At 33.9% G+C, this 24,083-nt stretch overlaps 1 protein-coding gene across 3 annotated transcripts in view; it reads right to left on the bottom strand.

Annotated features, from left to right (window-relative positions):
* The window catches only part of LOC105042528 (polyamine transporter PUT1), a 40,593-nt gene that overhangs the window by 3,573 nt on the left and 12,937 nt on the right, over positions 1-24,083 (bottom strand). Inside the window, exon 1 of one of the 3 annotated variants that reach the window (XM_010919785.4) lies at positions 226-365. The exons of the other annotated variants lie outside the window; for them this stretch is intronic. The gene's annotated coding sequence lies outside the window, so the exon portion shown is untranslated. Of the gene's footprint in view, positions 1-225; positions 366-24,083 lie in introns of those variants that run through there. 3 annotated transcript variants of the gene reach the window in all.

The following is a 24,083-nucleotide window of genomic DNA, read 5'->3' as shown; positions in this document are numbered from 1 at the left end:
ATAATAACATGAAAACTGATGACATCTACTATGACAAACCAAAATATAAACTCAGGTCAACCCAGAGGCAAACCAGATACATGGCAACATAAAAAACATTAAAGAAAACGAATTTAACTCCCACTCCCACCTATGAAGTTCTTTAAAAAGCATCAAACTATGCAAGGAGTAGAACAAGAATAAAGGACCAGTGCACAGAAAGTTGAGCAGAATATATTTACTGACCAACTATAGAAACAAATTCATATTTCCAGGCTTGCCTTGTTTCTCTTCCGAACTTTCTACGATCTCTATTTAGAACTTTCAGCTACTTGGGTGGAAAGAACGTCTGGTTTCAAAAGATATTTTAGAATCTAGGTAATGAAGGCGAAGGCGAAGGCGAACAAGCATGGGTCCCATCTGGAGCTCTTCCCAACCACCGATAACAACGTAAATGTCGTGCTAACGTAAGGTCTGGTTCAACTCGGCCGGCTTGGCAAGGGGTCCCAACCCAATAATGTCTATTTCCCTCGATCCAACTGTAACATCCGGTCCATTTGAATCATGAACCAAGCCCAAAAATCCAAAGCCCATATATATAAAAAAAAGTTAAAACGAAGAAGACTCTCTCTTCCACCCAAATCATCAGAGGAGAAGTCGAATCCGAGGGGGATTCGACCTCCCCTCCACTCTATAAGACCCCCCCTCTCCCCCTCCTAAACAACCCACGATGATCACCGATCTCTCTCTCCTTTCTCCTTGTTTTCTCTAATTGAAGTCAAGGCCTCCCGTACTCGTGCTCGCTAGAAATCAGAGCCGACGATGCTGCTGAAGCTTGAGGTAAACCCTTCTTCTCCTTCCTCTCTTCCTTCCTCTCCTTTTCCATGGCTTCGTGCACCCTCGCCAGCCTTCGGGATCACCGAAAAATCTATGAAAAGGGTGAATCTTGTTTTGCTCTATTTCGGCCGGACCCTTTCCTCTCTTTTCCGACCACCGGCGCCGTCGATTGCGGCATCTCATCCCTAGGATAGGATCCTCATCCCTTTATCTCTCTTCCCTGAAGGTATTGGCCGCCGGTGACCGGCCAATGATCGAAAAATAAAAGAAAAAATAGCGATCTCCTGTTTTTTCGATCTCTTCTTGATTTTTCGCTGGCCGAACCTTGCCGCCGGCCATCCCTTGCTCCACCGCCGCCTCCATCTGCTGCCGGACCTCCGACGAAGCCGTCACTCTCGCCGGAGCCAAGCTGGAGCCCCCTCGTCCGTCCTCTGTTTTGGCCCAAGAGAGGCCGTGGGAAGAAAAGGAAAAAAAAAAGAAGAAAGAAGAAAAAGAAAAAAAAAGAAAAAGAAAAAAAAAGAGAAAGAGAAAAAAAAAATAAAATAAAACAAAAAGAAGAAGAGAGAGAAATTTTTTCTCTCTCCTCTCCCTCCTTTCTCTCTCTTTCCTCTCTCCTCTCTCTACATTTTCTCTCTCTAGACCTTTCTCTCTCTTTATAGATTTTATCTCTCTAGTATCTTTCTCTCTCTGATTTCATCACAAATCCTAGGATAAAATTGATATGAAAATATGATGACCTAAGATTGCTCCAAAATTCATGCAGTAGATTAGATTTCGATCCGATCTTTATTCGAAATTGATAACATCAATCATGGTTAATCCATATTGAGTCACCCTGATATGATCTTTGATGATCTCGATCATGATTGCCTCATCGGAAGGATACAAAGATTCTCTCCCCACTTTCTCTCTCTACTTTCTCTCTTTAGAATTTTCTCTCTCTTCATGGATTTTCTCTCTCTAAAAATCTTATGGATCAGTGGAGGATCCAGATACTTAGACAAATCCTAATTTTGGTTAATCCTGAGAGAGGTCCTAGATTTGTGTTATTAGGATTAATTATCGGATAATTTTCTCCATATATGATTTTTATATTTGATTAGGGTTATGAAGAGATGATTGTCTTCATATGATATCGAGTGAAATATTCTGTTAAAGAAATTCAGAAATCAAAGAAGAACATTGATTTATGTGCTTGGATCAGTCACCGGTAAAGGTAAGAATCCCAGTACATGATCATCATTATATATGTTATTTTACCGTTGGTTTTATCTCATTGATTTTGCATCATTGGATTTGAGATCGATGAATTTGTTATATCTGAGATACTGTTATTTATTTATGTGATTTTAAGCATGAGTATGTTATATCAATACATATGTATCAGTGATTGATGGCATGATTATATGGGTATGACATATTTATTACACTGCAAAATTTAAATTGATTAATGAAGTCAAATATTATAATTTTATGAAAATGAAAAAAAAGAGAAATTTAGTTTGGACTGGTCTTGTCATGTGGAATAGCCTGCCAGGAGCTTATGCTTGGGACAGCCCCCACAGGCTTATATGTGGAAGAATCTGATCTGAGAAAGAGCATCAATGATTTGATCTGAGAAAGATCATGGCCACTTTGATCCGAGAAAGATCATGAATATTTTGATCCGAGGAAGATCACAGAAATCGATCCGAATAAAAGATCTTCGCATAATCCTGGTAGTCCAAAGCCAAAACCAAAAAGAAAAGAATTAAAGACGATGTGATAATAGAAGAAAATAGAAAGATAAGACATGAAACAATCGTTGAATAAAATTGTTTCACTTATTAACATATGATAATGCATCTCTTTTGATAAAACAGATAATCTATAAATGTTTGCAGTATTCTGGACAATGAACATTGGCTTTTATGTGTTATTGCTTATCTTTATTTTCAGATTATATTATTATATTGGTGTGATATGGAAATTCTTACTGGGCTGTAAAGCTCACATCCTTTCATCTTTCTTTTCTTCTCAGAGTTACAAGATGTCCATGGTTGGCTATGATATAGATTTATGAGTAAGCGGATGCATAGATAGAATACCGTTGATACCAGATCAGAGGATTGAATGAATGTTAATTGTAATTATGTAAATTTTATGAATTATTATTAAAATTAAATATTATGGTTGATAAGGTTGTAATGATTTAATTTGACCTTGCATATTCTTTAGGGCTTGCTCTAAAGAGTGTGCGGCTATCACGTATCCGATCTGGATGTTGGATTCGAGGCGTGACACCAACACGACCTTGCCACTGGCCTTCTCCAAACTAACCCAATCTTATCCTATTTTAAGCTAAAGTTCCAAATTGATCAAGTTGGATTGGATTACATTGATCAAATTATGTTGGATTGCACAATTACCCTTTTGATGATTCTCACAACGACTGATGCAAATTATCTTCCACTACTCAAGTTTATCATAATGGCCAGATGCTGTACCATCTATCCGATCAATAATCATACTCGATTTATTTCAAGTCTCAGAACTGATTTTCATTCGGGTTACCCATGATAATTCATCCTGGCCATTTCTCTCGACTTACAGAATGCTGGCCATACTAAGATATTTTTAAGCCAACTCGATCAACTCCTCTATACCTTCAATTTGTGATATTGCATGATATAAAAGTTTCTAGTCTTATTTGTTTAAGACTTGAAACCCCTCCTCAGATAATATCCCAAAACACTACATGTATGGTTATTTCCAGGTATCAGGATGTAGTGTAAACACCTTCAGAAGAGGATGAGAAGGATGGATTCCAAATATTAACCTTCCTATTAAACAGGTTGAGTTTGGGTGTCCGCTTCATCACTCATTCAAAAACAAGATCAATACTCATTTTCACTATTCTAATATATTTTGAGGAGACAAAGCCAGAACCGATAGAAGTCGACATGCTCTTAATCCAAGTTGATCCAAAAGCTTAAATAGCCGAGTTTGGGCCCCAGCTAGTATATCAATCCATTTCCCCTTTTTTTAATATTTGATATGAAACTATTTTTTTATACCTGTATTCCCTACACATACTATATATGTATCAACTAATTTCATATCAATTAGAAGTCAAAATTATGACAACAGCCCCTCACATGATGCAACAGCATATTCAAATGAAAGATGGATACAAGGAACAAGTAAAACAGATACATTATATGATATTTTAAATGTCTAATACTTTAACAATATATCATGATTGTTCTATCAAGAAAAAAATATGAGACATGCACCATGTAGTTACTTTGAATAATATGTGAACATTTCTGTACTACCACATGAAAAATGTATTTGATCAAAATATTGTTTATTTTCAATTGCAGTGACTTGATTATTTTATTTCCCTATGGTTTCTTATATTTTTTTGATTGTTTCTTCATATTTCTTTTTTCATTATATTTTTAAATTATCTTCATTCAATCCATTATATATTACACTTTTTTGCTATATTTTTTAAATTCACCTATTTTAAATTGTTATTTTCTTATTTATTTTTGTATTATTTTTTTATCTACATATATTTTTATCATATCATTAAATGATAGAAATTTAAAGATAATAATGGTTTATATTTAGCAAATACTTTCCAGTTCAACTACTATGGCATACAACTTTCTATCAAAATGGCCTTTACATCAATCACAATTAGCGGCAAAAAATCATTATAGTACTAAAAAATGCAATAATTTTTAGTTATATTATATTGTGTTTTATTACATTTTTTGAGACATGCATCGTATATGCCCATTTATCAGTGTGACATGCTAATTTATTAGTATGTCTATATAGAAAACCTTATTCAGTTTTAATGCTTAAGCCATTAAGTTGGGGGCCTAATTATCTATAGCAATCCTACTTCCCACTAATCATTTTAATGTGGAACTAAATCTCACACATGATACTCAACATTCTCCTCTTTAATATTAAAGCAGATTGAACTCCCCTTGAATCCAATTTTCTGCTCTTTGATCAAACTTTACATCCAATTACTCTTCTAGGTGCATCATGTATTACCACTCAAGTCCAAAAACTCACTCTCCAAGAGCCACACTTCACCATGGTACATATACTACCATTCCAGTCCATGAATCACTCGCTTTTGATAAGCTAAGTTTCACCACACCCTTACAAGAGTGCTCTTTCCTGAGCCCATAACCAAATCTAGTGCCTTGCTCTATTTGGTCGACTCGTTGCATCCACTTTATCAATTTACATGTTACCATTATATACAAAAGCCATCAATTCCAATTTTGAGAGTTTAACGCAATCGACAGCAATTGTTTCTGATACCACTTATTGGGAGAAATAAGAAGTTCGAGTCTAACCAAAAGAAGGCCTTGATATGCAATTAGAACCAATGTCACTTAAAAGCTCAACTCATAAATTATGAGCCAATCATCTATATCAATCCTTCTAACTCCCACTTTTTCCATGTGGGACCCATGTTCACATGTGATACTCAACATATATCCCCCTAATTATTGTATAAATAATTATAGTTAAGTGGATTGTTAATATGTCTATGGTTATTTTTATGTAAATGATTATTATTGATGATCTTCTTATATTAGGTCACATTCAAAAAATCCTAATAACAAAACATGACGATCTTAAAGAATTAAGTATCAAAGTTAATATGAGGTTTTGAAACTAAATTCAAGACTTGCTTGCATGAGACGCAGAAGATTTTAATTCAATCTTTATATCACATTCAGAAAATAAAAAAATATTATTACTAAAGTGTCCAAGAAAACTCACGAAGGAACAAATCACATGGCACATTATACTAGAGGTAAATCAGAAATATCAAAAATATGCCATTTCAAATTTTTTTTAAAATCATATTGAAATATTTATAAGCACTTGAAGGCCTTTATGAGGAGCAGCCCACAAAAGAAAAATTCGTGAAGATAGCAGACTTACCATATTTCGTTTCTGTATTCTATTTTTTTGAGAATTCCGTACTCCAAAAATATGAGACAAAAAATTTCTCAATTCTTTTGTCCCAATAGCTACAAGATAAAACTTGATCAGATCTTTGTATCTTGTTTATTTTATAGCTATTTCTATTCCAGACTAGCTAAATTCTGTTGTTTCCAAATAAACCAAGCCTATCGAATCAAGTTCATCGATTGGGCCTGATATTGAAGAGTTTCATTGCTATAACTCAAACAAGCATGAAACGTATGCTCAAATAAGCATGAAACATATGCTCAAATAAGCATGAAACATATGCTTATATATTCATCCATCAATCAAATCAGATATATAAGTATTGGAATAATATTGAAGACTTAATTGATGGATATGCAAGCATTATAACTTATATGCTATTTTATATCTTAAGAAACTTTAAAGTCAAATTGAAAGGATAAGAATAGGGAGTTGGGGGGAGAACCTAAATAGGAGATTTGGTAGGCAATACCCCAAAAGCATTGTTTCCTCTTTCATGTAAGGTGGATGGCAAATACTATCAAGGTACAACAAATCCTGGACTCAGCCTAGCTCCATCTCAAGCAATCAGCCTCTTCGATTGCTTGAGAATAAACTTTGCAATGGATGAGAAAAAAGGGGAGAAAATAGAAAATATGGTAGAAATTGTGGAAGTAGAAGGGAGAAAATATCAAGAGCAAGGCTATTCGAAAAGTATCAAGGAAAAATAAAGCTCTATATCGAAATGATTTAATATTTAGATTCTATTTATAAAGTATAGTCCAAATAACTCTAGTTTGTCAATAAATGGTAGGTCGATGGCTAGCTCAAACAATAAAAGCCTCGTAACAGCCTCAACAACATCACTAATAATACTTGTGATTAAGCCTAAAATTAAAGTCTATTAAATCATTCATTTGAGCGTAAAATTGAAGTCTGCAATAGAATCATTCAAAAAAAAGAAAAGATACATATGGTTAAGCTTAGAATTAAAATATTTAATAAATCATATGGTTAAGCCTAGAATTAAAATCTATAATAAATCTTTATATATATTATGCAGGACCAAATGAAGCTGATGCATACATCATGAGATTTAAAGGCCCATAGAATCTATTAACTAAAAAGGCATTAAAAGCAACTTCACTTGCATTTAAAGTATAGAGAATATTTAGACTTTATTTATAAAGTTTGGTCTAAGTAATTATAGCTTGTCATTCAACGGTCAGTCGATGACTAGCTCAAACAATAAAAGCTACATGATAGCCCCAATAACATCATGAATAACACTTGTGGCTAAGCTTAAAATTAAAGTCTATATTTTTTATCAAAAAAATCTATATTAAATCATTTAGTTAGGAGCAAAATTGAAGGTTGTGAACAAAAATCATATGGAGTGGGCATTATAAAATACCATATGGGGCAACCTTTATAGTGTGCCATACTACTCTCAATATCAATCTTAAAAAATAAATCTAAAAATTAAAATTTTTTCTACTAACAGAATTATTAGTCTCATAATTAAGACATTCTCTTTCTTCCTCATTTTCAACATATAACGATACATATTATATGACCATATGATATACACTAAATATATAGTCAGATAATACATACTGTGAGTTTTTTTCATATATACCCAGCAACAATCTAATACACATATATAATTAAATTGATACATAGTTTATCAAATTTAGTTTCACAAGTACAGAATATATGACTAGTTGATACACATCTGATAAAATATTCTTCCAACATTCTAATACACACCTCTAGGTAAAGTGATACATAGTTTTTAAAATATATCATTCATCAGTACACAATACATGAATAAATGATGTACACTAGATAACTTATTAATGTATACTGTAAAATTTTTTAATATACATCTAGCAATGATCCAATATACATCTACAGATAAATTGATACATAGTTTACTAAACTTAATATTTACTGGTACATAGTATATAATCAGTTGATACACATCTAGCAAAATATTTATCCGATATCTCAATACACACCTCTAGATAAAATGTTACATAGTTTTTGTGAACTTTTAGATGCAAAGATCTTAGAAAAGAAGAAAGATTTGGAAGAAAAAAAAGACCTCGAGGTGTGTATTAAGTTATTGCTGTGATATATCAAAAAAAATTTATAATATATATCAATTAACCATCTAGTATGTATCATTTACTTATATGTTATGTGCTAATAAATGCTATATTTTAAAAAATATGTATCATTTTATCTAAAAATATGTATTGAGATGTTGGATGAATATTTTGCTAGGTGTATATCAACTAGTCATATACTCTGTATTAGTAAAACTAAGTTAGATAAATTATATATCAATTTAGTTATAGGTATGTATTAGATTATTGCTGACTATGTACCAAAAAAGCTTACCGTATATATCACCTAATTATATATTTAATGTGTATCATATGGTCATATAGTATGTATTATTATATGCTGAAAATGAGAAAAAAAGAGAATACCTTAATCATGGGACTAATAACTCCGTTAGTAGAAAAATATTTAATCTTTAGACTTATTCTTTAAGATTAGTATTGAGAGAAATACGGCACGTTATGAAGACCGCCTCATATGATATTTTATAGTGCACACCCCATATGATTTTTGTTCATTTGTAACAGAGTCATTCAAAAAAAAAAATGAAAAATACATGTGGTTATAATGTCATATGGTTAAGCCTAAAACTAAAATATGTAATAAGTCATTATGTCATATGGTTAAGCCCAGAATTAAACTCTATAATAAATCTTTATACACATTATAGGATCGACAATGCTGATGCTTACATGGTAAGGTTTAAAGACCCATAGAATCCACTAATTGAGAAAGTATTAAAGGCAACTTCACTTGCATTTATTCTTTCAAAATGAGATTAAAGTTTTAAACAAAAAAAAATAAAACATCAAGGCTTTCTTTTAGTGCAAAAACATAATTATTTTAATGGTTCCACTTTAACAACCAAAAATTTAATGTGTGTGTGTATTACATTTAAATATTATCTAGCATACTAGACCCTTCAAAAAGAACTTGATTGTGAAAAATAGTAAGATAGTCTTTATTTTTTTTCTAAGAGAAAGGGAAGGAGACCCTCCCACTCTATAAAAACACAAGCCTTATTTCTTGAAAATGCATCATTCAGGAGAACCAGTAAAAATTTAGTTGCTCAGCAAAGGAGTGTGATTCACAATAGCCTTATTTCTTGAAATGCGTCATTCAGGACTTGAACCAATAAAATAAGTAAAGGACTATGATTCACAATAGCCTTTATTTTAAATCCTATGTAAACCTTACATTCTTCATAATTATAATGTGAGGAAAATAAGTTTTTTTTGAAAAGAAAGAATTGTTTCAAAAATATCCACGAACAAGCTCTAATTATGTAAGTTGTTTGGTGCCTCCCTATATTTTCTTACACCTAAAAACCTTTCTCAGAAATTACTTTTCAAACCTACTTCACTCTCAATAGTGACTCTTGGATCCATTTTTGTGAAGCAAATAAATTATGCACCGAAATAATGGTTAAGCAATCTAAGCTAAATCCATGCATGCACCATAAGCATGAGTTATGCAACCAATCATGGCCACAACCCTCAAGACCACCCTTAGACTAGCTAAGAAGAAGTGTAAGATGATAGTTGAATCACAAATGTTATGGGGCCGTATCACCTCAGCCATGGGTCCTGAGACTCATCATCCAAAATTTTGAATCGACGAGAACGAGCGGATAGCGATGAACAGTGACGAGCACCATCCGATCTATCAGAAGAGACTAGGGCGAGATGACCATACTTGCTCGAATGACCACCGACCTCTAGGTCAACTTCTAGCTGACCTCCAGATCGAGATTCTTTCGACCTCTAGGTTAACATCTCATCATCAGTGGGAATGAAACCTACGACTAACACCAACCTTAGAGTTGAGATTTCACCAATTACTAAAGATAAGATTCGACAGTCCATGCTAACACGGACCTGATCATGACATCACCTTGATTACGAGTAGAGCTTGACCTAACTGCTCATTGGTCCATGAGGGCAGGCAATTGGAATCTTCCAACAAACTTTTAAAATGTGGCCACGTAGGCATAACAGACACCCACGACTAACTTTTAGAATAGTATTTGTTGGCGGAGCAGCATGTTGAATAATTTTTCACTTTGTAAAGATCGACTTCCTTGTGAAACAGCAACACTCTCGTGATTAAATAACAATTCTGTAGAAGGCTTTAAGGCGTGATAAATATCACTTTCCTTAAAGCTAATTTTGCCCCCACCAATAGAATAAACAAACATGCAAGAGAGATTTAATCAAAATACCTAAGTAGATATAATGAAACCTAGTATCTTGTATTGTACTGTTAGAAGATTCTAACTAGAAACTGTTAGAATACAGCAGTGTCTTACTTCCTAAAAATCTTCTGCAGTAGATGTTTAGGAAGACTTCAAGCTTATTGTAATAAGTGAGGAAACGTTGAATATCTTTTTTCTCTTATTTTAGTCCCTATTTATAAAGAGTGATTAGATGTGACTGTTTAATGAACAGTTACTTCAGAAAGACAACTCTTTTCAGTTTATATCTTTTTATTTAATTTTGAATGGACATGTCAATCCATAAATAGCCATCGGATAAGACATATCATTTCATATTGTGTCTTTTAGTTCCAAATATACATGTCTCCTCACCTAGATGATTCTAAATAAATATATGTCTATTTTGAAAATACTCAACAATCTCCCACCATCTTCAAAATGGCCTGAATTTTTAACAATACCGAAAATCTCATGCATAAATGAAGGTATCAGTTAGATTTGAATCTTTATTTTGTGATGGTTAGTTATCGCTAGTCAGAATGGCATGGCAAACTAAACTTTGAACCAATCGGTTCTATGTTGACTAGTTGAGCACACCTCACACACAAGATTTCAAATTTTAAAGAGTTATTAATTGATCGACATATTAATGGCCTTGTGTCCGTATCCTATTCATGGGTGCTATTAGAGCCAAGTCTTTGCTTTTAGAAGTGGCCTTACTTTTACTCATATAGGTAGCCCCTATCAGAAGTGCACCTGCAGTTTTAAGCACTTCAACGATAAATCGTTATAGGTCTATTAAGAGCAATATGCTCACTTTATCCTTCAACTCTATGGATTACCTGACACTTATCAATCTTGGGATGAATAAAAATTATCTAAGTGCTTACAGCCATCCTTCAGATGTACTTTCACTCATTGAACTCAAGACTTAATGTATTATCAAGCATTGAGTTGAGGTTCCATCGTAGGTGACTTTATTTTATGGGCTTGAGTCCCATCCCCTTAGAAGTCTTAATCATCGTATCTCTTGATAAACTTTTTATTAACGGATCTACCAAATTTTGATTAGACCTCACATAATCTATAGTGATGACTCCATTACTTATCAACTCTCGAACATAACTATATCTTAGACCAATATGTCTCGATTTTCCATTATACACTTGGTTGTATGCTTTAGCTAGTGTAGCTTCACTGTCACAATGTATTGAGATAGGAGACATCGGCTTTTGCCATAATAATATCTCATACAACATATCTTTTAGCCATTTGGCTTCTTTACTAGCCGAAGGTAAGGCTATAAATTCTGCCGTCATGGTGGAATCGGTTATGATTATTTGTTTCTTTGATCCTCATGAGATCATACCTCCATCAAGTATAAAAATTCATGCACTTATTGATGTATAGACTTCTCTACTTGTGATCCAACTTGCATCAGAAAATCCTTCCAATACTGATGGATATTCGCTAAAGCAAATACCATAATCTATGGTATGCTTTAAATATCTCAAAACTCGATTTACAGCATATCAATGCATCTTGCTCGGGTTATTTGTGTATCTACTTAATTTACCAACTGCAAAGGCAATATCTGACCGTGTACAAGTCATTGCATACATCAAGCAACCAATAACTCCTACATATTCTAATTGGGCAACTGGTTTATCTTGATTTAGTACTAATTTCAGATTGAGATCCATAGCTGTAGTCGCAGAACTACAATCCCACTTCCTAAACTTCTTGAGTATCTTTTCTATTAATGAGATTGTGACAATGTGATACTACCATTGCTCCTATGGATTCTTATTCCAAGTATCACATTAGCTTCTCTCATATCTTTCATATCAAAGTGGGTCGAGAGAAAACTTTTTGTTCTCTCTATTTGTTTTAGGTTAGTACCAAATATCAACATATCATCCACGTATAAGCAAATTAAAACACCTTGCCCTTCATTGAATTTGCTACATATGCACTTGTCATTTGTATTTGTTTTATAACCATTTGCCAATAACACATCATCAAATTTTTGATGCCACTATTTCAGTATTTGTTTTAAGTCGTACAATGACCTTTTAAGTTTACATACTTTTCTTTCTTGATCGGACATAATAAAGCCCTCTGGTTGTTCCATATACACTTCTTCATCCAATTCACCATTGAGAAAAGTAGTCATCACATCCATTTGATAGATTACTAAATTGTGAATTACCATAAGAGCAAGTAACAATCTGATTGTAGCTATTCTTGCTACAGGTGCGTAAGTGTCAAAATAGTTAATCTCTTGTTTTTGTGTATATCCTTTGGCCACTAATCGAGCTTTGAATTTATCGATAGTACCATCGACTTTCATTTTCTTTTTGAAGATCCGCCTACAACTGAATGATTTTGATCCAAGAGATAAGTCAACTAGTTTCCATGTTTTATTTCTTATTAGTGAGTCCATTTTGTCTTGAATTGCTTCTTTCCAAAAAGCAGCATCTTAAGACTTCATTGCTTCTTCAAACATGGTGGGGTCACCATCTATATTATAGATACATTGATTATGAGCAGTCTCATTTAATCCCTCAATGAGGTAAGTGTAATAATCTAGTTCAAACGTCTTATCTTTTCTATTTCTTTAACTTCTTCTAATTCCTGATTTGACTTTAGCATCTTTATTGTTAGTATCCATATTTGTTGGAATATGTTGCTCTATTCTTTGTTCTATCGATTTAGGAATTGAATGAAATCTTGTTTCATCAAACATAGCATCTCTTGACTCAATAATAGTATTAATAGATATATAATCATGAGACTCAATAACCATAAACCTATAAGCTTTGCTATATTCCGCATATCCTATGAATATGCATTCAATTCCTCTTTCACCCAACTTTCTTTTCTTGGGTTCAAAAACTCGTACTATTATCCTACATCCCTAAACTTGCATGCAGTTTTAGATTGGGCTTTCTTTTATTCCATAATTCATGTAGGATAAATTTGTTCCATTTAATTGGACCCTTATTTAAAATGTGGCAAGCTGTTAGCAATACCTCATCCTAAAAATCAGTACTCAAATCAGAATTAAATAGCATAGCATTCACCATTTCTGTTAGGATCCTACTTTTTCATTCAGCTACTCCATTTTGTTGAAGTGTGTATAGAGCAGTAACTTCATATATTATTCTAGTAGATTCAAAAAATTTTGGATCATAATATTCACCTTCTCTATCCATTCTTAAGCACTTAACAAGATTTTCATGCATTAACTCTACTTTGGCCTTATATATCCTAAATTTTTTCATAGCTTCATCTTTAGAATATAACAAATACACATAGCAATATCTAGATACATCATCAATAAATGTAACAAAATATTTCTTTCCTCCTAGTGAAGGATTACTATGCACATTACATACATCACTATGCACTAAATCTAAGATCATACTTTTTCTTTGTGCCATTGGAAAAGATGGTCTAGTTATTTTAGTTAGCATGCAAGTTCTACATGAAGTATGACTTCAATCAAAAGATGAAATAAGTTCTAACTTTAATATATCATGCAACTTTTTATAATTAACATGACCTAATCGATGATGCCATAATAAAGAAGAAGAAGCAACGATATAAGCATCCATGATGTTATTCTTATTTATTACATTGAGTTTGAACTTTCTTTCGTACAATTATCCTTTTCTCACAAACACACCACCCTTTATCAAAATAAACTTATCAGCTTCAAAAACTAGTTTGAAGCCAAACTTATTAAGCAACCCTCCCGATACAAGATTCTTCCTAATTTCTGGTACATAATACACATCATTAAGGGTTAAGGTCATTCCAGAAGTAAATACAATATTAATTAACCCTTTCCCTTTCACAACCGTAGTTGAAGAATTTTTCATGTATAACATCGTGCCTTCTTCCACTGGTTCGATCTTCTTGAATAGATTCTTATCTTTGTATGCATATCTAGTTGCACCAGAATCTATCCACCAGCCTTCATCATCTTGAATCATTTGTATTTCAAAAATGACAGTAACAAAATTCTCATTTAAAGTTGCCTTTTTTTTTGGACCATTCTTGTTGTCCTTTTTGTAGAACCAGCATTCATCTTTTATATGTTTAGCCTTCTTACAATAAAAATAAGGGCTCTTTGATTTTTTCTTGAATTTATGTCCTTTGATGGCAATCTTATTATTCTTTTTCTTGTCTTTATTACTGTCCTCAACTATATGGACTTTAGGCTCTTAAGCATTCTGCTCTTTGGTCCTATTGATGATGCTTTCTTGTTTCACTTCCTCTTATTTTCGAGACTCTTCTTCTATTCGAAAATGATTTCCTAATTCTTGGAGAGTCATATCCTCCTCCTTATGCTTCAAAGCCTTTTTAACTTCTTTCCATAAAGGAGAAAGCTTATCAGTAATACTTGAAACAATGAAAGCTTCATCAACAAACAAGTTGTGATGTTTAAAATTGTCAAGAATACGTTCAATCTCATGTAATTGATCCATCACCAACTTATCATCAACCATCTTATAAGAATTAAAATGGCTAACAATAAATTTCTTACTTGTAGCATCTTCAGCCATGTATCTTGCCTCCAACTTGTCCCGTAAGTCCTTTGCCGAAATTGCATTCTGATATGTATCAAACAAAGCATCCGCCATGCCATTCAAGATATGACCCATGCATATGAAGTCATCATTCTCCCACTTCATCCTCTTCCTAGTACTATCAGCATCTTTCTCTCCATTGACAGTTTCTATAGGCTTTAGAGTAGAGAGCACATATACCACTCAAAGGCTTGCTAAAAGAAACATCATTTTTTTTTTGCCATCTCATAAAATTGCCTCCATCAAAGCGATCCAACTTCACAAAGTTTGTTGTCATATTCTTAGGTGTTGCCATGTTTGCAAAAATTAGCCTGAAGAATAGTGATATTTATCATGCCTTAAAGCCTTCTGCAGAATTATTATTTAATCAACAGTGTTGATATTTCACAAGGAAGCTGATCTCTACAGAGTGAAGAATTATTCAACTTGTTGCTCTACCAACAAGTACTGTTCTAAGACTAACCACCTACGAGCCTAGGTCTGACAATCAACAAGCCTAAGAATAACAAACTCCAGCACCTCTCTGTATAAAAAGGTAATAAGGGGATCCAGAAAAAGAGGAAGCTCTAGTAAGTCAATCATCTCTCTTTGTGTGCTCGAGCTCTAGCTGACTTAATCATCGAAGGATCTCCTATCGAAAGTTTTATCTCCAGTGTGAGTAGGCTTCTTTTGCAGATCCATCTGACATCCCAGCATTCAGATCGCCCTCCGCCTTCAGCCACATCAGCACCTCTAGGCCCCAATGCAACAACAAATATCCAAGAGTCTTAATATTTTATAAACTCAATCAAGTTGTAGCAATAGATAGAGTCGAAGGTACCTCCATCTAAAAGATGACTTTACCCTAATCATCATAAATTGAATTTAATGCTCATGCTGCTTCCATTACATTCGATATCAAGTTGGCTTTTCAGCTTTAGTTATATCATTCTAGTCAAATTAAGCTTACATTAAAAAATTATGATAAAAATATCAAAATAGTGTCAGTATAGTTTCGAACTAGAAATCCAATAACTAAGGCTGCAAAATAGATCAGCCCGGAGCCAACTTTTGTACCATTTGGATTTGGTCATTGGGCTAGCCAATAGAAAATTCTACAAACTCTCAACCCTGATTTGAACCATTTGCATCCCCACTGATGGAAAAGCTTTTGCCATTAGATATTGGATGGCAAAAACATATCATCAAACCTATTTTCGATGGCAAGAACATTCCATATATTAGATCTAAATTGAGTCCTAGAAGCCATGAAGCCATTATGGTTTTAGTTCAAATCAAACTATAAAAGTACTAATAATAATAATAATAAATCTAAAAATAGTAAGTAAACATCAGACTATTGGATGACAAAAAATCATGTTCACTTTATTTTTGGCATCCAAAGTGGCTTAAAGGCCAAGAAATTATTCTACATTGCTTATTTTGTAAATTATTTGAGTCATAGTCAAAATCAATGGGCACCCAATTGTCCTTATCAATGTAATGGTTCCTAGAGCCTACAAATGCCCTCCTATGTACTAAATTTTCATGTCAACAAAAGGTTGTTTCTCTTGAATATATGTTTATTCATGGTTACTCTTAAATTTTCTTTAGTTAGTAGATTTTGCATGACTTTGATGGATTTTGGAGCAAGCCCTAATAGATTTTGATGAGCAGTAGTGGCATGTCGGTGGATTCCGATAAGTTGTAGTGTTCGTCAAAGAAGCCTTGGTGGACTTCAGACGCCATGAGGGCCTTGAGTGGTAGGATAAGCCACGTTATATGGAAGAAAAAGTTTTCTTTAACCTACTTAACTTAGACTTCTTTATAAATATAATTGAAAAAAATAATTTCAAAAGAAAAGTACTAGATCCTTTTTTTCATTAATTTTACAATATAGTATCTCTACTTATATTAGTGAGGCCCATCCTACCGTAATCCGACTTGAATTTCTCTTCTAGTTAAAAGAGACTACAAGTTTCCTAGAATAGCTACTATTAGTTGATATAATCATGAATAGTTTAAATCCTCTTAAAGCTAAGTATCAATTCTTGCATCAATTTTGTCTTCAGCTACTTCACCTAATTTTTTTTTGTATGGAGACACATACTTGATCAAAGTCTTTTTCAAAAGGATTTTTTTTTTTGCTTTAACGGCCTAATTTAAAGCCCAAATAGTATCATATGTTTCCAACTAGTACATGCATTGAACCCTTGGAAGGTGGTGCACTATTCTAGTATTCATCAAAGAGATTTATTTTGACACATGATAGGTTGTTAATGGATTTCAAATGATAAACTTATGGCCTCCAAACATTTAGATTCGCAATCAAGTCCTAGATGTGGTGGATTTTGCTATGAAACCAAGTCCAGCTAGAGTGGTTCATGATGAATTTGGTGATCCTCTTGTATCAAATAATCTTTAGTTTGTCTTTTGTTTGTTTATTTAATTCTCTTTATGTCTTTATATTTTGAAACTTTAATTAGTTTCTGCATAAAGTAGTTTATTCTTCCACTGCATTGCTTTGAAGCTCATGCAGGCCTCCTAGCTTGTGTCAATGAGTCGCCTCACAACATCATCAACATGCAAAATGCATACGAGATTTTTTTTTTTTTTGAGAATATTGTCACACTATTAAAGTTTGAATCTAAAACCTCTCGCTTGGAGAAAAAAGTACCAATTAATGTTCTGCTGGTACATGCAAAAGATTATGTATAGCTCTATTTCTCAAAAAATAATATATGCTTCTGTTGTGGCTGTTGCTCCTAGATTGATTTTGATGATTACAAAGCAGATTGAAGGGATACAAATATTTTTATTTGAAAAAGTCTTTATGATCTTCAGGGGCAAAATTATAATTTTACTAAAATCCTGATTTGATAGTATCATTTGGTAGAACTAATGATTTGTAATCTATTGGTGAAAATTTCATTGTTTTTGGACTTATATTTTTGAAGTTATGAATGTTTGAAGTGCATGAGTCGACTCATGAGTCAACTCATGGCACAATGAGCTGATTGGCACGCAAAAATTTTCCTTGGCACGCTGGATTTTTGGCTTAGCATGATCTGTGAGTCGACTCATGAGTCGACCCACAAGGCATGAGTCGACTCATGAGTCGACCTCTGCTGATTTGGGCCAAAAAAATCCAGAAACCACAGTTCTGGCTGTTGCAACAGAAGTCGACTCATGAGTCGACTCCTGAAGCATGAGTCGACTCATGAGTCGACCCCTGCGACGGAAATTGTCCGCAACGGCTAGTTTTTTGCCCGTTTTAATTGCCTTTTATGCTCCCTTAAAATGCTCTATCGGCTCTTTTTCTGCCTAAAATGTTTTCCCTTGTTTCTTAAGGCTATAAAAGGTTTCAAAAGGTGAAAGAAAAAGGAGATCAACGATATACACGAGAGAAAAAGAAAGGGGATCCACAATCTATACGAGAGAGACAAGGAATCTACAATATACACGAGAGATTGTGAAAGAGAAAAGCAAGAGCGTTCAAAAGGGCATTCAAGAGCATTCAAAGAGAGGGTTTTTCAAGCCAATTTTTTCAACCTTGATCAAGAGCTCTTTCAAAGCCTTCAAGAAGTCTTCAATCAAAGTTCACTTTCTCCTCAAGCGTTCATTCAACTCTTCATCCACCTTGAGAAAATTCAAAAAGGAGATTCTTCATTTGAGTAAAGTATTTTTATTGTTATATTCGCTCATTTAAAGAGCTATTCCTGTACTTATTTATGCTCTAAACTGTCTTACTCTTTGTAAGTAATTGTTCTTGTTTTTGGAGGGTTTCCAAAACAAGGGAAGGTTGATCCGAACCTGAAATCGGAGTGTTTTGGGTTGGCTTGTACCCGAAAAATAAGTGGACTAGCTTGGGATAGCTAGTGTCGGAGTTTTCGACGTTTGTATTCAGGTTGAATACAAGTATAGTGGATTAGAATTCCCAAGTAGGAGCTTGGGGAGTGGATGTAGGTGCAAGGTTGGCACCGAACCACTATAAATCTTTGTGTTTGTGGTGTGCTTTATTGTTTCTCTTTATTTCTTTATTATGTCTTTGCATTCTGGCTTTAGGTAATTAATCTTGAATTAAAGTCTTTCTTCTCATTCATCAAGCTTTTAACAAATACTTTTCATAAGTAATTAGTTAAGCTTAAAATTTTTAAAAACCCAATTCACCCCCCCTCTTGGGTTGCATATCTGGGCAACAAGTGGTATCAGAGCCCGGTGCTCTAGCCCTTCTTTGATCTAACAATCAAAGAGCCAAAGATCTATGGCAACCCATGTAGGTACATCTCTAGCCGAGGGGCAATCTACAAACCGACCTCCATTTTTCAATGGGTCTAATTACACCTATTGGAAAGCTCGGATGAAGATATTCATACAAGCACTCGACTATGATATGTGGAGTATCATAGTGAACGGTCCTCACACACTCACCAAGATTATAGATGGTGAGGAGTCAACCAAACCCGAGAAAGAATGGGATGAGGTTGATAAGAAATTGGCACAATTAAATGCTAAAGCTATGAATGTTCTTTATTGTGCACTAGATGCAAGTGAATTTAATCGCATTTCTACTTGTGCATCTGCTAAAGAAATATGGGATAGGTTAGAAGTAACCCATGAGGAAACAAATCAAGTAAAAGAGTCTAAAATAAACATGCTTGTGCATAAATATGAATTATTTAAAATGGAGCATGATGAGTCCATAACTGCTATGTTTACTCGTTTTACTGATATAATTAATGGTCTGAAGAGTCTTGGCAAATCTTATACTAACAGTGAGCTTGTAAGGAAGATTCTCAGGTCATTGCCAAGAACTTGGGAAGCCAAGGTGACTACCATCCAAGAAGCAAAGGACTTAAACACTCTACCTCTAGAAGAGCTTCTTGGATCCTTGATGACTCATGAACTTAGCATGAAGCAACATCAAGAGGATGAAGTCAAAAAGAAAAGAACCATTGCCCTCAAATCCTCAGCTTTGCCTGATGATGAAACGGATGACACTGAAGATGAAGAACAGGATGAAGAGATGGCACTCATCACCCGAAGATTTAAGAAGTTTCTAAGAAAAAGGAAACAAAGAAAGAAGTCATTCACAAAAGGGGAACAAAGCAAAGAGAAAGAGAAAGATCAACCCCTTATATGCTACGAGTGCAAGAAGCCGGGATATTTCAGATCCGAATGTCCACAATTGAAGAAAGGTCCCAAAAAGTTCAAAAAGAAAGCAATGATGGCGACTTGGAGTGCGAGTGATGACTCAAGCTCCGATGAGGAAACCTCAACAGAACAAGCCAACCTATGCCTTATGGCACACGAAAATGAGGTAACTTCTGAATCCCCTAGTGAATTTACTTTTGAAGAATTGCATGAAGCATTCTATGATTTAATTGATGAATTAAAGAAACTAGGGATGAAAAACAAAGAACTGAAATTGAAAAATCAGTCCTTAGTAAAACAAGCTGAAAATCTTTCAATTAAAAAATCCACCTTGATTCAAGAAAATCAAAGATTAAAGAATGAAATTAACAAGCTGAAACCTATAGTAGATAAGTTCACCTTAAGTTCAAACAAACTAAATATGATTCTTGATAATCAAAAAGCTGTATATGATAAGGCTGGACTTGGCTATAACCCCTTGAAGAAACAAAAATTTCTGAAGAATATTTATGTAAATTATTCAAGTAACAAGTCTACAAATATTACTTGTTTCAAATGTGGTAGAATAGGACATAAATTATACACATGCCTTATTAACAAATCTGCAAACACAACTATAAAGAAAATATGGGTTCCAAAAGGAACCATTTTGACTAACCTAAAAGGACCCAAGAAAGCTTGGGTACCTAAGACAGAAACTTGACATTTGCTTGCAGGTGTGTCTAGCATCCCGAAGAGGAAACAGAAAATGATATCTTGACAGTGGATGCTCGAGACACATGACTGGTGATGAATCACAATTCATCACGCTTGATGCTAAGGATGGAGGGATGGTCACCTTTGGAGATAATGGCAAAGGAAAGATCATCGGGATAGGTAACATTGGTATCACTCCCTCCAAATACATTGAAAATATTTTGTTAGTTAAAGGTTTAAAGCATAACTTACTTAGCATTAGTCAATTTTGTGATAAAGGGCATAAAGTTGTTTTTGAATCATCTGTTTGCATTGTGACTAGTCCTATTAACGATAGCATTAAATTTATAGGACATAGGCATGGCAATGTTTATATGGTAGATTTGAATGATTTAGCCAAATTAGACATGCAATGCCTAGTATCCTTGAATGCTAAAGTTAATGAGACTAGTTGGCTGTGGCATCGTAGACTTGCACATATTAGCATGCATTCTCTTTCAAAATTAATTAAGAAAGAATTAGTTCTTGGTTTGCCAAAACTGAATTTTGAAAAGGATAGAATTTGTGATGCATGCCAATTAGGTAAACAAACTAGAGTTTTATTTAAATCCAAAAATACTGTTTCAACTTCTAGACCATTAGAGCTCTTACATATGGACTTATTTGGACCAACTAGAACCACTAGTCTAGGAGAAAAACGATATGGCTTTGTAATTATAGATGATTACTCTCGTTTTACTTGAGTTTTCTTTTTGGCACACAAAAATGAAACTTTTCAGATTTTCACTAAATTTCACCGAAAAGTCACTAATGAAAAAGAGTTTTCAATTCAAAATATTAGAAGTGATCATGGAACTGAATTTGAAAATCAAGACTTTGAAAATTTTTGTGATGAAAATGGAATTGGCCATAACTTCTCTGCTCCTAGGACACCCCAACAGAATGGGGTAGTTGAAAGGAAAAACAGAACCTTAGAAGAAATGGCCCGTACCATGCTTTGTGAAAATAACCTTCCAAGATATTTTTGGACGGAAGCAATTAACACAGCATGTTACATTTTAAATCGTGCTTTGATTAGACAATTTTTAAAGAAAATCCCCTATGAACTTTGGAAAGGAAGAAAACCAAATATTGCATATTTTCATATTTTTGGTTGCCGATGTTTTGTATTAAATAATGGCAAAGAAAAACTTGGTAAATTTGATGCAAAATCAGATGAAGCAATCTTTCTAGGTTACTCCTCCACTAGTAAAGCATTTAGAGTTTTCAACAAAAGAACTTTAGTAGTTGAGGAGTCCATACATGTTGTTTTTGATGAATCTAACGATCTTCCTTCAAGGAAGAATGAGGGTGTTGATGATGCAGATCCACTAATTGAAGGTATGAAGGAGATCACTCTGAAAGATTTAGCAACTCCAGAAGATAAGGATCAAGAAGACAAACAAGATGAGAGAGGTGAAGAAACTCAAGAACAACCTCAAGGTACAAATGACCCACCCAAGGAGTGGAGGTATGTTCACAACCACCCTAAGGAGTTAATTATTGGTGATCCTATGCATGGGGTAAAAACCCGTTCTTCACTTAGAGATGTAGTTAATCATTGTACTTTTGTATCTCATCTTGAACCTAAAACTTTTGAAGAAGCTGAAAATGATCATAATTGGATTAATGCAATGCAAGAAGAACTTAATCAATTTGAAAGAAATAATGTTTGGACCTTAGTATCAAGACCAAAAAATCATTCAATAATTGGCACAAAATGGGTCTTTAGAAACAAATTAGATGAGCATGGAAATGTAATTAGAAATAAAGCAAGACTGGTTGCTAAGGGATATAATCAAGAAGAAGGAATTGATTTTGATGAAACCTTTGCACCTGTTGCTAGATTAGAAGCTATTAGACTTCTACTTGCATATGCTTGCTTTATGAAATTCAAATTATTTCAAATGGATGTTAAAAGTGCATTTTTAAATGGATATATTGCTGAAGAAGTATATGTAGAACAACCCCCTGGATTTGAAAATCATGCTTTTCCTAATCATGTCTTTAGATTAAATAAAGCTTTATATGGATTAAAACAAGCACCTAGAGCATGGTATGATAGGCTAAGCAAATTTCTACTAAATAATGATTTTTCAAGAGGTAATGTAGATACAACCCTCTTTATTAAAAGAAATCAAAATGATATACTAGTTATACAAATTTATGTTGATGACATAATTTTTGGGTCTACTAATGAATCCCTTTGTCAAGACTTTGCTAAGCTTATGCAGGGGGAGTTCGAGATGAGCATGATGGGAGAACTCACCTTCTTCTTCGGACTCCAAATCAAACAATCAAAAGAGAGAATCTCCATCACCCAAAGCAAGTACACCAAGGAACTACTCAAAAGATTTGGAATGGAGAACTGCAAACCAATTGGCACACCAATGAGTCCCTCATGTAAGCTTGACAAGGATGATGAAGGTAAAAGTGTAGACTTAAAATACTATAGAGGTATGATTGGCTCATTATTATATTTAACTGCAAGTAGGCCTGATATCATGTTTAGTGTTTGTTTATGTGCTAGATATCAATCTAATCCTAAAGAATCTCATTTGAATGCTGTTAAAATAATCCTTAGATACTTAAATGGTACTCAAACTCTAGGGTTATGGTACTCTAAGGACTCACAAATTGAATTATTAGGATATTCAGATGCTGATTTTGCTGGATGTAAATTAGATAGAAAAAGCACAAGTGGAACTTGTCAATTTCTTGGAGTTAACCTAATCTCATGGTTTAGCAAGAAACAAAATTCGGTGGCACTGTCTACGGCTGAGGCCGAATACATTGCAGCCGGAAGTTGTTGTGCTCAAATCTTGTGGATTAAGCAACAACTCGAAGACTTTGGAATCAAACTTAATAAAACACCAATAAGATGTGACAACACAAGTACCATAAATCTATCTAAAAATTCAATTCAACACTCAAGATCCAAACATATTGAAATAAGACATCACTTTATAAGAGAACATGTTCAAAACAAAAATATAATTCTTGAATATGTTTGCACTGAAAATCAATTAGCTGATATCTTTACAAAGGCCCTTAGTGAGGATAAATTCTGTGAAATTAGGAGAAATCTAGAAATTCTAGATCCATATGCCTAAATTTTTCTCAATTTCCAAGAATTGATGTCAAAAATTCTTAGAGCTCAATTTTCAACATCTATCCTGGTTTCAAAAGCTCAAGTTTATCATTCTAAAAATTTATCTTTGAGCAAAACTCCTTCTCCCAAAATTTCAAATTTTTCTGGAATTTATTCATATTTTTTCTGAATTTTTGAACTTCATGAGTCGACCCCCATGAGTCGACTCAATGGCAAACTTGTTATTTCCTCAAACTTCCCACGGGCTCATTGTTTTTATATGGGTTGCTGTTCGTGAGCCGACCCATCCGGTCATCTTCTTCCCTCCAAAAGCCAACCTCTCCAATTCCTTTTGCTCCAAATCCAAGGAACTAGTTCGAGGCACTTCTCC

The sequence above is a fragment of the Elaeis guineensis genome, chromosome 4 (genome assembly GCF_000442705.2).
Source record: "Elaeis guineensis isolate ETL-2024a chromosome 4, EG11, whole genome shotgun sequence".
NCBI lineage: Eukaryota > Viridiplantae > Streptophyta > Magnoliopsida > Arecales > Arecaceae > Elaeis > Elaeis guineensis.
This window is presented reverse-complemented; position numbering and strand designations above follow the sequence as displayed.